At 53.4% G+C, this 12,688-nt stretch overlaps 1 protein-coding gene across 1 annotated transcript in view; it reads left to right on the top strand.

Annotated features, from left to right (window-relative positions):
- The window catches only part of FGD5 (FYVE, RhoGEF and PH domain containing 5), a 114,942-nt gene that overhangs the window by 52,041 nt on the left and 50,213 nt on the right, over positions 1-12,688 (top strand). The gene's annotated exons all lie outside the window — the stretch shown is intronic.

Below are 12,688 nucleotides of genomic sequence, written 5' to 3'. Positions count from 1 at the left end.
CCCTCCCCCTGCTGAGGGACATTTACAATGTCTCTTTTTTTTTGCTCAGTGGACAGCACTGCAGGGCACCTGTTCATACCCCTCCTTACACACACGTTTTTGCGGAGGGTGGATCCCAGGAGGGGGTGGATCCGAGAGCACTTGCAGTTTCACTCAGTCTTCATACCTGCTGCTAAATCCCCTGCCCCAGTCTATTACAGACACTCCCTGGCAGCCCTCAGGGTGGAAGGGCTCCCAGATCACTGGGAGCTTTCCAGACTGAGCAATCTTTCCTGGCTCCTTTTTGCTGCAGACGGTTTGGTGGGGCAGGGGTGGGGTGGAGGAGCATTTACTCCTTATTCTTTTGTCTTCAATTCTCTCTGAAAATTCTGTTTCTCTAAAAGGCAGACCTCGCCTCCGTCTTGTCCTGGGGGAAGTGGGACCCAGATTACCATCTCCAACCGTCTCAAAGGGGCAGACCTGGACCAAGTGTGCGTGATCATAGAATTGCCTCCCCGGGGCATTGGGAGGCGTGTTTGGGGGTGTGGTGGTGAGCCCCACCCTTCTTACAGTGTGATATGGTTTATGTAACAATAAATAAAAAGTGGTGAGCCCCACCCTTCCCAGATGTTTTGGGGTGACCGAGTCAGGAGGGGAGAGGATTTTGGAGCAGGACAGGATACTGAGCCCAGCTGGTCCACCCACCTGTCTGACCTCTCTCTCTCCCACTCACAGATGTACAAAGGGTGTGGGTTGAAGGAAAGAGGGGGCAAAAAAGAATCAAGAGGGACCTAAAAATAGATCTAGCAATGAAAGGAGACATTCAAAGGCGGGCTGTCGAGTTGCCCCTCCCCGACAATGCGCCTGGTTTTCAGGCTAATGGGGACTTTTCAGGCGAGATACCAGCTCCCCTGAGACCAGCCCAGGAGTTGGCGGCCCCTCCCGGCTACCTCCTCCCTGGCCGGGCTCCCGCTGTCACCATGGACGTTGTTTCCTGGCCGGGTCCACCCCTGAGCCCAGCCCTGTCCCCTGGAGCAGACCCATCCTGCCTTCACGCCCTCCCTGGTCCCCGCCCACTCAGGACGTCCCCTCCCTGGCTGCACCCACGGTCCCAGCGGCCTGGCCCGGGCCTCCTTGCTGACCTCGTGCCCCTAGCCTTGCACCTGTGGCCTTGCCTGACCATCTCCGGGGTTAAAGGATCTGCGTGGGGAATTCCCTGGCGGTCCACTGGTTAGGACTCTGTGCTTTCACTGCCAAGGGTGAAGGTTCGGTCCCTGGTCAGGGAACTAAGATTCCACAAGCTGCGTGGCGCAGCCAAAAACCAAAGCAAACCAAAAAAAAGGATCGACTTGAACCCTGGTCATTTCCACTGGGCGAGTCCCCAGCCTGTGTTAAATGTCACACTTCGCCTTCTCCATGCTGGAGACCCTGGACCCCCGTTCCGGCTGCGCGTTGGCTCCACTGCAGACACGCACTCCTCCGGGCCTCGGGGAGCCCATTCCAAACCTGCTGCAGCTTCCTCTCCTGCAGCCTGTTCTCCTTCCCAGAAAACACTCTCCTGTCGATGTGAACTCCCTCCCATCTGCACCTCTTCTCTCTGTGTCCTCACCCAGTTTCACCTGTTCCTCCTCTTCTTCAACAGAATTTTATTTATTTACTGAGTACTTACTGAGCACCTACTATGTGCCAGGCACCCTTCTAAGGGCTGAAGATACAGCAGCCACAAGTCAGACCAGGTGTCTGCTGGCTCTGCTAGAGTCTACATTCTAGAAGGGGATGAACAATCATCCAGAAAACTCCCAAGGTGGGTTTAGGTGGTGAAAGTGTTATAAACAACGAAAAAACAAAACAAACCACTGTGGCGGAGGACAGAGCACTGGGGGTGAGGAGAGGGAGGAAACTTAGACAGGGAGGCTGGAGAAGGCTGTTGGGTTTTTTTTTTTTATTAATTTTATTTATTTATTTATTTATTTTTGGCTGTGTTGGGTCTTCGTTTCTGTGTGAGGGCTTTCTCTAGTTGCGGCAAGCGGGGGCCACTCTTCATCACAGTGCGCGGGCCTCTCACTGTCGCGGCCTCTCTTGTTGCAGAGCACAGGCTCCAGACGCACAGGCTCAGTAGTTGTGGCTCACGGGCCTAGTTGCTCCGCAGCATGTGGGATCTTCCCAGACCAGGGCTCGAACCCACGTCCCCCTCATCAGCAGGCAGACTCTCAACCACTGCGCCACCAGGGAAGCCCTTTTTTTTCCATTTTTAAAAATTTCGTGAATATACACGCAACATAAAATCTTCCATCTTGACCATTTTTAAGTATACAGGTCAGTGGCCTTAAGAACATTCACGTTGGGACTTCCCTGGTAGCGCAATGGTTAAGAATCTGCCTGCCAATGCAGGGGACGTGGGTTCGATCCCCGGTCCAGGAAAATCTCACATGCCATGGAGCAACTAAGCCCATGTCCCACAACTACTGAGCCCGCGTGCCGCAACTGCTGAAGCCCTTCCGCCTAGAGCCCCTGCTCCACAACAAGAGAAGCCACTGCAATGAGGAACCCGCGCACCACAAAGAAGAGTAGCCCCCGCTTGCCGCAATTAGAGAAAGCCCGTGCGCAGCAACGAAGACCCAACAGATCCAAATAAATAAATAAATAAATTGGAAAAAAAAAGAGAGAACAGTAAACTTACATTAAAAAAAAGAAAACCAAAACATTCACCTTATTGTGCAACCATCCTCACCACCCATCTCCAGAACCTTTTCATCTTCCCAAACTGAAGCTCAGTATCCCTTAGACAGCAGCTCCCCACTACAGTCCTCCCGGCGCCCACCGTTCTGCTCTCTGCTTCTGTGATTTTGACTACTCTCACATGCGTGGAATCATACAGTATTTGTCTTTTTGTGTCTGGCTTATTTCACTTAGCAGAACGTCCTCAAGGTTCATCCATGTTGTCCCAGGTGTCAGGATTTCCTTCCTTTTTAAAGCTGAATAATATTCCATTATGTGTGCGTATCACATTTTTTTTTTAAATATACAGTTTTCTTCCCAGTCTCTACCCTTTCCCAAATGATGTTAGTTCTGTATCCACCAGGATTCTTTTTTTTTTTTTTTAGTTATCATTTATTTATTTATTTATTTTTGGCTGTGTTGGGTCTTCGTTTCTGTGCGAGGGCTCTCTCCAGTTGTGGCAAGCGGGGGCCACTCTTCATCGCGGTGCGTGGGCCACTCACCATCGTGGCCTCTCTTGTTGAGGAGCACAGGCTCCAGACGCGCAGGCTCAGTAATTGTGGCTCACGGGCCCAGTTGCTCCGCGGCATGTGGGATCTTCCCAGACCAGGGCTCGAACCCGTGTCCCCCGCATCGGCAGGCAGATTCTCAACCACTGTGCCACCAGGGAAGCCCCGTATCACATGTTGTTTTTCAGTTCATCCATCGATGGATGCTTGGGTTGCCTCCACTTTTCCACTATTATGAATCAGGCTGCTGTGAACATGCGTGTACAGATATCTCTTTAAGACATTGCTTTCAATTCTTTTGTATATGTACCCAGTAGTAGAATTGCTAGATCACATAGTCATTCTATTTTTAATTTGGGGGGGAACTGCCATACCATTTTACAGCTACCCCATTTGACTTTCCCTCCAGAGATGCAGGCGGGTTCCAGTTTCCCAGAGAAGGCCTTTGTGATGAGGAGGCACCCTTCGAGCAGGGACCTGAACGTTGTGAGGGAGGAGGAAACGGGAAGGTCTAGGGACAGAGCATTCCGGGCCGGGGGCAACAGCGCAAAGGCGGGGCGGGAGGTGGGAATGAGCCTATACAGCCGAGGTCAGCGTGGGGGGAGCAGAGGAGAAGGGGGTGGGCTGGACGGGTTCTGCAGGACTTGGCTCCGCCCACAGGCATGCTCCTCCCTGCTCTCCTGCCCCCCTTGCTGCAGTCATTCGCCCTGCACACTGTCCACCTCAGATCCCAAGCCTCCGCTCTGGTGGTCTCCCCGCCCTGGGAGCTGCCTCGGCTTCTCTGGCTCCGTTCTCTCCTTGTCCTCTCCCTACTCCCCTGACCATCCTCTCTGCCCACGCCTCCACGTGAGGCGTTGACGTCCCGGGGCCTGGGTTCCTCCAGCCCCGCTGTCCTCCTGTGTCCTCTGCTCAGGCAGCCCCTTCCGGGCCAGCGGCCAGCCCTCCTCAGGTGTGTTCCCGGAGCCGACCTTCTGCCCCACCCCTCCCTGCGACCCCACACTCCATCTGCCAGCTGCTTTTTGGGGCCCTTCTTGGAAGCCCTGCAGACACCTCAAACTGGACACATCCCAAGCTGAACTCGCCATTCTCCCATGCCCCCCACCACCCGCCCGCCCGCCACCCACCTGCTTCTCCACTTGAGTTTGCTATTCTGGCGGTTGGCGCCAGATTTGAAAGATTTTAAATCCCTGGCATTTCATCTTCTGTTGCCATGTCTTAATTATGGATCAAATGAAATTCAGCCTCGAAGGCTACAGAACGAGTCAGTCTGTTCTGTAAACCCACCCCGGGGCCTTTGCACTTGCACTTGCTTCCAGTCTAGATACTCTTCCTGCCCTTTGCACTGCTGGCTGCAGGTCTCAGATGAGATGTCACCTCCTCAGAGAGGCCTCCCCTGCTCACCCTGCTCATTCCTGTCATTTCCTTCCTCATGCTTATCTCAAGCTGTGATTATGTTCTTTATTTTTCTGCTTACTTGCATATTGTTTGCCTTCCCCTCTCAGAGTAGCTCCAGGAAGGCAGAGACCATGACTGTCCTATTCACAGTTACGTCCCTGCTGCCTGGCACATAAAATAGTATTGAGTAAATATCCTCCAAAAACTGAATAAGTAAGTGAATGCATTAGACTCAGTTCCTGCGTTTAAGTGAGGAAAACAAACTTCGATGAACGACAGTTTAATAAACAAAAACACTGGTTTGGTCCTGTACAATTTACAGTGCACAGCGAGGGACGGAGTCGGGAGCCAAGCCTGCCTCTCACCGGCCCCACAGCAACCGTGCAGAGGGCACAGCAATTCAGCAGAGTAACGCAGAGACATTTTCAGGCAGTGCTGAGCGGAGGAGGAGGAGGGTGCAGACTCTCAGAACCCGAAGCGGAAGGGAGAGAACAGGAGCTCAGAGGTCCGGGAGGCATCCTGGGTACCCGCCTGTCTCACACCCCTTGTTCAGGGCCCTGGAGGGCTTGCAGGCTGTCAGGAGCCAAGAAGCTGGGGATGGGGGGGCCGTTGGGATCCCCTGGTCCCGTGAGAGCTTATTCTGTGGCTGCTTTTCCTCTCTGCCAAGTCTCAGACGTGCCCCTTTGACCAGTTTAGAATTCGGGCCACAGGGTCACACTCGCCCTCACTTTCTCCTTCCCAGCTTCGTGACAGTCGCTCCCTGTGCCTGGTCTACGGCCTTGCTGCTCAGAGTTGGACATGTGGACCAGCAGCGCCCCAGGCCCCCCTACATTTGTCCAATCGGGATCTGCATGTTTACAGGATCTCCCCCCCGGTGGCTCGTATGCTCACTCAGATTTGAACTCTGGTCTGTATGTCAGCCGTCCAGTCTGTATGGAGCGCCCACAGTGCCCCCAGCTCTCCGAGGTGCGGGAAGAGAAGCTGGTGGGGTGCCTGACCATGGGGACTTACAGTCAGGCTGGAGAATGAGAAAGCTCCTTATGTGATAATCTGTAAACTTTACATTTCATACACTTTAATGAGGGTTACGTCTCACAGTTTTTTACAAGACAAAGGCTGCTCGTGAGATGGATCGATTATGGGGCAGCCATGGCGGCCTCAGCTTTGTGAGCTAAACCCTGAGCAGTGTGACTATCCCAAGTCTTAAAAGTCAGGACAATCAGGGAGGTTTCCAGGAGGAGGTGAGGCATAAGTGCTCTGTGAAGGAGAGTGGGACGTGGCTAAGTAGAAAGGAGAGAGAGGGTACATAGGAGGCCAAGGCAGACAGCACGAAGGCATGGAGGCCAGTCACTGAGTGGCTTCTTGACTTGTGGCTGGTCCTTCCCCGAACCGGAGTGAGATGCTGAGGGCAGGAAGGCTGTGTCTCCTACGAGCCGTGTGCCGGCCTTTCCAGTGAGAGCTGGCCCGGCCACAGTTACCACCACACTCTTAGGCTCCCAGAAGGTGAGAGAGCTGACAGAGGCATTTAGAGGTCACTTCGTTTTATTTTTTTTATTGTGGTAAGAACACTTAACATGAAATCTAGCCTCTCAGTGTCCATCGAGGGATGGATGGATAAACAAAGTGTGGTTTCCACATACAATGGAATGTTATTCAGCCTTTAAAAGGAAGGAAATCCTGTCACGTGGTACAACATGGACAAACCTGGAGGACATGGTGCTCAGTGAAGCAAGGGAGTCACAGAAGGACAAATACTGCGTGATGCCGCTTACAGGAGAGATCTAAGACAGAGTCATAGGAGCAGGGAGTAGCATGGTGGTTGCCAGGGGCCGGGGGCAGAGGGAATTGGGTGTGGAGTCTGTGATGCACGAGATCCCTTCATCTCACGGGAGGGAAGACTGCAGCTCCTGGAGAGGCCACTGCTCGCTCGTGGCTGTTTGGCACGTTGGCGGCAGAGTCAGGAGTAGGCGCCAGGTCTCCTGATGCCTCATTCGGGGTGTTCCAAGATAGCGTGCTGTCCTCTATTACAAACTGCATCCGGAACCAAAGATTCTTTGCAACTGAAAGTTTTCTAGAGTATCTGGGCCAAACCCAGACTCACACCAGCCTGTGCTCAGGAACTAGAATAAGGCTGGGTGTCAGCAGGAAGCGAAGCCTACCACTTGGTCCTGGGGGAGGGGGGGGGAGGGGCTGTGTTTGGTCCCTCCTTCTTCCCCCCTTGTCTTGCAGGTGTTGCCTCTCCTTTGCCCTCCTCATCCCTCCTCTGCCACCTGTGGGAACACAGGCGACAGCTGGGATGAAAGATGAGCCGTCTCTCCCTGAGCACCTGTCTGAATTTTCCAGCGGCCGCTGAAGGCCGTGCTGGGAGCCCCGGTCTGCATTCCAAGGGGGAGGTGGCCGCTGTCCGTGCGGGTGGTGCCCCGAGGGGCCTCGGAGACAAGCCTTCTCCTGGGGTCCCTGCCGCCCCGTGAGTCTGGCTCCCTGAGCACATTCCCTGCTCCAGCTGTGGCCTCGGGAGACCCCAGCAAGGCCCCTCGCTGGGACCCTCAAAGTAGCGAGGACTCATTAGGAATATTTCCCCAGGGCTTGAAACAGCCCTGGACGGCAGCCCCTTCCCTCTTTGCGGATGTGCCCCCCTGCCCCGCCCACGGGATGTGCGGCTGGCAGACGTGGAGCATCGGGGGGGCCTGCCTTGGCGCTCTGCCTCACTGGGGTTAAGTGTGTGACCTAGAGACACTTATTCGATCACAGGGAAGTTCTGGACACAGGCACCTGTGTGAGCCAAAAAGCCCCAAGGAATGAAGGTACGGTGCCTGGAAAAGGTCTTTAGGCAGAGTCACAGGTGCAGGGTAGGACTTACTTGTGCCTCAGTTTCCCCATCTGTGAAATGGAGGTAATAATAATAGTTCCTCATAGTTTTCTTGGGAAGATTCAGTGAGGTAATTCGTGTAAAAAGCTCAGAGCCATATTTAGCACATACTAAGTGGTCAAGAAACTCTAGCTGTTATATTATTAAGTAGGTATTGTTATTATCCCTCTTTTACCGATGGGGCTCAGAGAAGAGAAATAAATTGTCCAAGACCATAGGTTTAGGAAGGGCTGGAGCCCAGGACTTGAACCCAGGTCTTCTGACCCCAGAGCGCAGGTCTCAGCATCAAGCTGGACGACAAGTTCTTTCTGTAAGTCCTGGGGAGCCACTTGGGAGTGCAAGTGACAGCAGAAGGCAGTCCCCACAACCTTGTGTGGATTGGAGTGGGTCCAAGGCTGCAGCTCTTGTGAGCTAAGAGGGGAGTTCAGCTGAGGGTGGAGGGGCGCTCGGGAGCTTAGGTCCCCACCACCTCAGAGCAGGGCAGTTCTGAGTGGGGACAAGGCCCAGGTGGGTGGAACAGACATAGAAGTAGGTGAAAGTCGTCTGAGAAGGAAGGGAGTCTCCAGGAGGTGAGAGGCTGAGGGTTACGGCGTGGAGGGTGGAGTTCCCAGGTGACCACAGGCCGGGGTACAGGTGTGAACTAGGGAGGGGACACTGAGCCAGGCACCAAGACGTCAGGACATGGGGCTTGGCCCGGAGCTGGCAGAGACGAGGGTAAAAGGAAAGAGGCAGCTGTTGAAAGGCAGAGCAGGTATCAACCCAGGGGGCCTGCAAGCAGGGAGAGAGGTGACAAAACAGGAGCTTTGGAGGTGGTTTCTTCCTCTTCTGCAGGACAGGACGCTGTGGAGAGATGGTGTGGCCCCCGGGGAATACGTAGGGCCATGCTGAGGGCCAGGCCATACAGCCTGGGGCTCATTACCCTCCTTTCACAATAACAGTAACGGTGATTGTTGTTATAATACAGTGGCAGTGATGCCTCCTCTTTAGATCTTCACTGAGAATGAAGAGCTTTTCGGTCCACAGTCCTACACGATCAGTGTGACAGCCTCTAAAACAGTGGTTCTCAAAACCTTTTGGTCTGAGACCCCTCTGTCCTCATAAAAATGGTTGAAGACCCCTAAGAGTTTTTATTTCTATAAGTTATATCTATCCATAGTTACCACATGAGAAAGTAACGCTGAGAAAAACTTAAAACATCTGTCTTTTAATTCATTTAAAAATAACAATAGACCATTATATGTTAACATAGATAGCACTTATTATGAAAAATAGTTGTTTTGCAAAATATTTAGCGAGAAGAGTGACCAGGTTTTACATTTTTGCAAACATTGTTAACGTCCGGCTTCATAGGAGACGCCTGGATTCTCCTCGGGTTCCGTCTGTTGAAAATGCTGTTTTGGTCAAGTTTAGTGGAAATCCAGGCTCACACAGATAACGTAGTTGGGAAGGAGAGGCAGAACCCTGGGGCTTCTCAGACCAGACTTGGGGAACCGCTGTTCTAGAAGGGGCCTTGGAACCCCTGTCTTATAGCTGGAGAAACTAAGTCCCAGGCAGACGACCAAGACTCCCAACTCTTTCTGGGTCTGTTTAGCCAGGAGGGTCCCTAAAGGAGGACTGTTCCTCCCGCCCTGCGCTGGTCCCAGAATAGCCAGCACTGAGCCGGCAGGTTTGCCTGGGGCCTGGGGAGGAAGTGCGGCTGGGCGGCCCAGGGGAACAGGGGAGATAAGCCGCTTGGACCTCGGGCAGAAGGGCGGCTACCTGATGTAACCCTCACAGCGCCAGCCTGAGAAACGCGATAGCACGGGCCCAGCCCCCACGCGCCGGGGAGGAACCCTGTTCCCAGAAGTCTGTCCCTGGACACTGCCGTCAACCGCGGAGTTCATTTCCTGGTTAAACAAACATCTATATTAAATGGCCCGGCTGGGCAACGCCCAGGAGCAGCTTCTGAGGAGAGCCCCAGGCACATGGCCCGCCAGGCCTTCTTCTCTGGCTGGCAAAGACACATCCATCATCAGCAGAGTCACTGAAGCAGGACGGCCTGTGCATCCCACCCAGAGTCTGCCCGTCTGGCTGGAGGGCCTGGGAGGGACGTGCAGAGTGGCCCGTGCCCAGAAGTCCCTCCCGACAGCTTCAAGATTGTGACAGGGTAATGAGGGCAACTCCAGAAGTTCGGAGGGGTGGGGCGGGGACACTCCATCCATCGTCTCATCATCTGGTCCTTGCAGTGGGGGAACACTGACCCCATCTTCCCGATGAGAAGACTGGCGTCGGAGGAGGGCTTGCACTCGGTCACATAGGTGCTCGTGGCCTGGCTGGGGTGTGGATCCGGGCGTCCTCGCTTCCGGCCCTGCTCCTGTTGCTGTGTGCCGTGGTGGGTGCTGCTCTGCGGGCCGGGCATCAGAAAGGGCTGTGGCAGGAGGACTAGCCCGGGCGCCCTGGAGTGCTGGACTCTGCTGCCGCCTTCACAGTGCAGGTAAAGGGTAGGTGTCTCCCAGCTTGAAAGCCCACCTCCTCCAAAGAGCAGAGACATGATTTACTGAGCACTTGCCAAGTGCCAGGCACGCTGCCAAGTGCTTCAAGGTTGGAGCTGACTACCTGGCTTTGAATCTTGACTCTGCCACTTACTAGCAGTGACTCTGGGCAAAAGGTAGGACTTACTTGTTCCTTAGTTTCCTCGTCTGTAAAATGGAGATCATAATAATAGCATCTACCTCCTAGGTTGTTGGGAAGATTCAGTGAGATAATACATGTGAAAATCCTAGAGCCATACTTAGCACAAACTAAGTGTTCAGTAAATGCTAGCTCGTATATTATTAGGTAGGTATTATTATTATTATCATCATCATCATCCATGTTTTACAGATGGAGCTCAGAAGAGAAATAACTTGTCCAAGGGCATAGGCGTAGGAAGGGGTGGAGCCCAGGACTTGCTTGAACCCAGGCCTTCCGACCCCAGAGCACAGGTCTCAGCATCAAGCTGGATGACAAACGAGAGTTGACTCACAGGCCCCTGGAAGATTGGACGTCATCTTGATTCTCGTCTTCATCTTATAGGACCGATCTCCTGACCCCTGTCCTTTCTCTACAAAGTAATTCTCTTTACGGGAGTTTGACCACAGGGTTTTCTTAACTGTTGAGGCCTGTCCTGGCAGAATACGTTTCCGTTGTGAGGGTTTTGTTTACGAAGGCTTTTTGCGTGTGGGACTCTGCAGGATCCCCTGCTTGGGAAGTGAGCTGCTCTTGCCTGCAGAGCCCCACGCTAGCCCTGTGGATGCACAAGGCAGACCGGGAATCATGATGCGGCGCCCGTGGAGGGCGGGAGGCCAGGTGAGGCTGGAGGCCTCTGCACGCCTCACAAGTTTCCCTCCTGCTCTGTGGATGGTGTAACAGCATCACCCACCACAGGGGTGGCAGTGAGAGGCGGGAGGAAGACTGACCGTAGGCCCAAGTTCTGCTGAATTTGGGTGGCCTTGGAGAGACTGAAATCTCCAAAACACTGTGCTCTTAGCCAAGAAGCTATTAGGGACACACCAGCTAGGGAAGGGAACTCGTTTATTGAGCACCTACTATGTGCTGGGCACTGTATCTCAATTCTATCCGTTTATTCAAACGTTTCTTGAACATCTCCTGTGTACAAGGGTAACATTAGGTAGTGTGACTGCTATAAAGAAAAGTACAGCAAGAAACAGGGTTCGAGCAGAGGTTCTCACCCGAGGTGAGCTCTTGCCCCCCAGGGGACATTTGGCAGTGTCTGGAGACACATTCAGTTGTCACAACTTGGAGTGGGGCTACAGCTGTCATCCAGCGGGTAGAGGCCGTAGATGCTGTTAACAGTCCTGCAGCACGTGGGACAGCCCTTGCAGCGAAAGCTGTGTGGCCCAAAATGTCAGTAGTGCCAAGGCTGAGAACCCCAGAGTAAGACTGACTCTGGGAGTTCTCTGGGTCGGGTGGTCATGGATGGCCACATGGAGGATGTGACTTTTGAGCAGAGACCTGAAAAAGTCAGAAAGTAAGAATGAGAAGAAGATCCGGGCAAGAGCATCACAGGCAGAGGGAACAGCAAATGCAAAACCCGAGTTAAGAGTGCATCATCCCAAACACCAGTGTGTGAGACCGGGTTGGTCATTCTCCACGTATTTCAGGTGAAAAAGCTGAGGCTCAGAGGTCATGGTTTGCCAGCCGTGACACAATTACATGATGCTGGAGCCAGGATTGGTACTTAGGTGTGCTTGATTCCATGGTCCGTTTGCTTTGCTCTGCCTCAACTGCTGCTATCAGAGGAGTGGCTCAGCCTCTACTCTGCAGTTGAGGCCTTTCCCTACTTGACCCTGTAAATTATTTGTTCTTATTCCATCCCTGGGCACCTGGTTCTGTTCCTCAGGGTACAAAAAGCACAAGCATAATGATAGCTGTTAGTGTCTAGTGTTTACTGTGTGCCAGACACTGTTCGAAGTGTGAGATGCAGATATGGATACAGATACAGAGAGGTTTCTATCTGTATATATACACACTCATTTAATCTTCACAATATGCATGTGTGTGAGATACCATTATACTGCTGTGCCCATTTTACAGATAAGGAAATGGAGGTACAGAAAGGTTAAATGACTTGTTTAACTAGTACAAGGCAGAAGCAGGATTTGAGCCCAGACTGCCTGGTTCCGGAGTCCGTGCTCTTAGCCGCAGCCCCGTGCAGCTGCTCCCTCGACAGGCAGTGCGTTTCTGGTCACTGGAGTAGATCATCGCATCTCAAGTTTAATAACACACAGGTTCAGCAGAGAACGGCCTTCAGAGGTCACTTTACTCACACATGGGAAGCTAAGGCCTGACCTCGGAAAGTGACTTCTGCAGGGTTGCACGGGAAGGTGGCAGGAGACCGGAAACCAGGAGCCATGCGTCCCGTCAGCGCCCTCTGCTCCGCGGCGGCCACCCCGCCCAGCCTCGCCTGCACGGGCCCAGTGTCTTTCCCCATCTGTTCTGTCACTGCCCCATAGTGTCTCTGCTCTTCCGGATCCACCGCAGCGTGTCTGATATCCGGCAGGTTTGGGGCCACAAGGGGTGCTCGTGGCAGAAGGCCCGGGTCTCTGCCGCGGCCCCCACCCATCCTTCCTGTTGATAGGCAAAATCTCAGTTACTGTCGAATCTCACAGGTGCGGAGGCTGGGGTTCAGATGGGTTAAATGGCTCACCTTCTGAGGTTAGCCAGGAGAGTCAGTGCT

This window comes from Balaenoptera musculus, chromosome 11 (genome assembly GCF_009873245.2).
Source record: "Balaenoptera musculus isolate JJ_BM4_2016_0621 chromosome 11, mBalMus1.pri.v3, whole genome shotgun sequence".
NCBI classification, from domain to species: Eukaryota; Metazoa; Chordata; class Mammalia; order Artiodactyla; family Balaenopteridae; genus Balaenoptera; species Balaenoptera musculus.
This window is presented reverse-complemented; position numbering and strand designations above follow the sequence as displayed.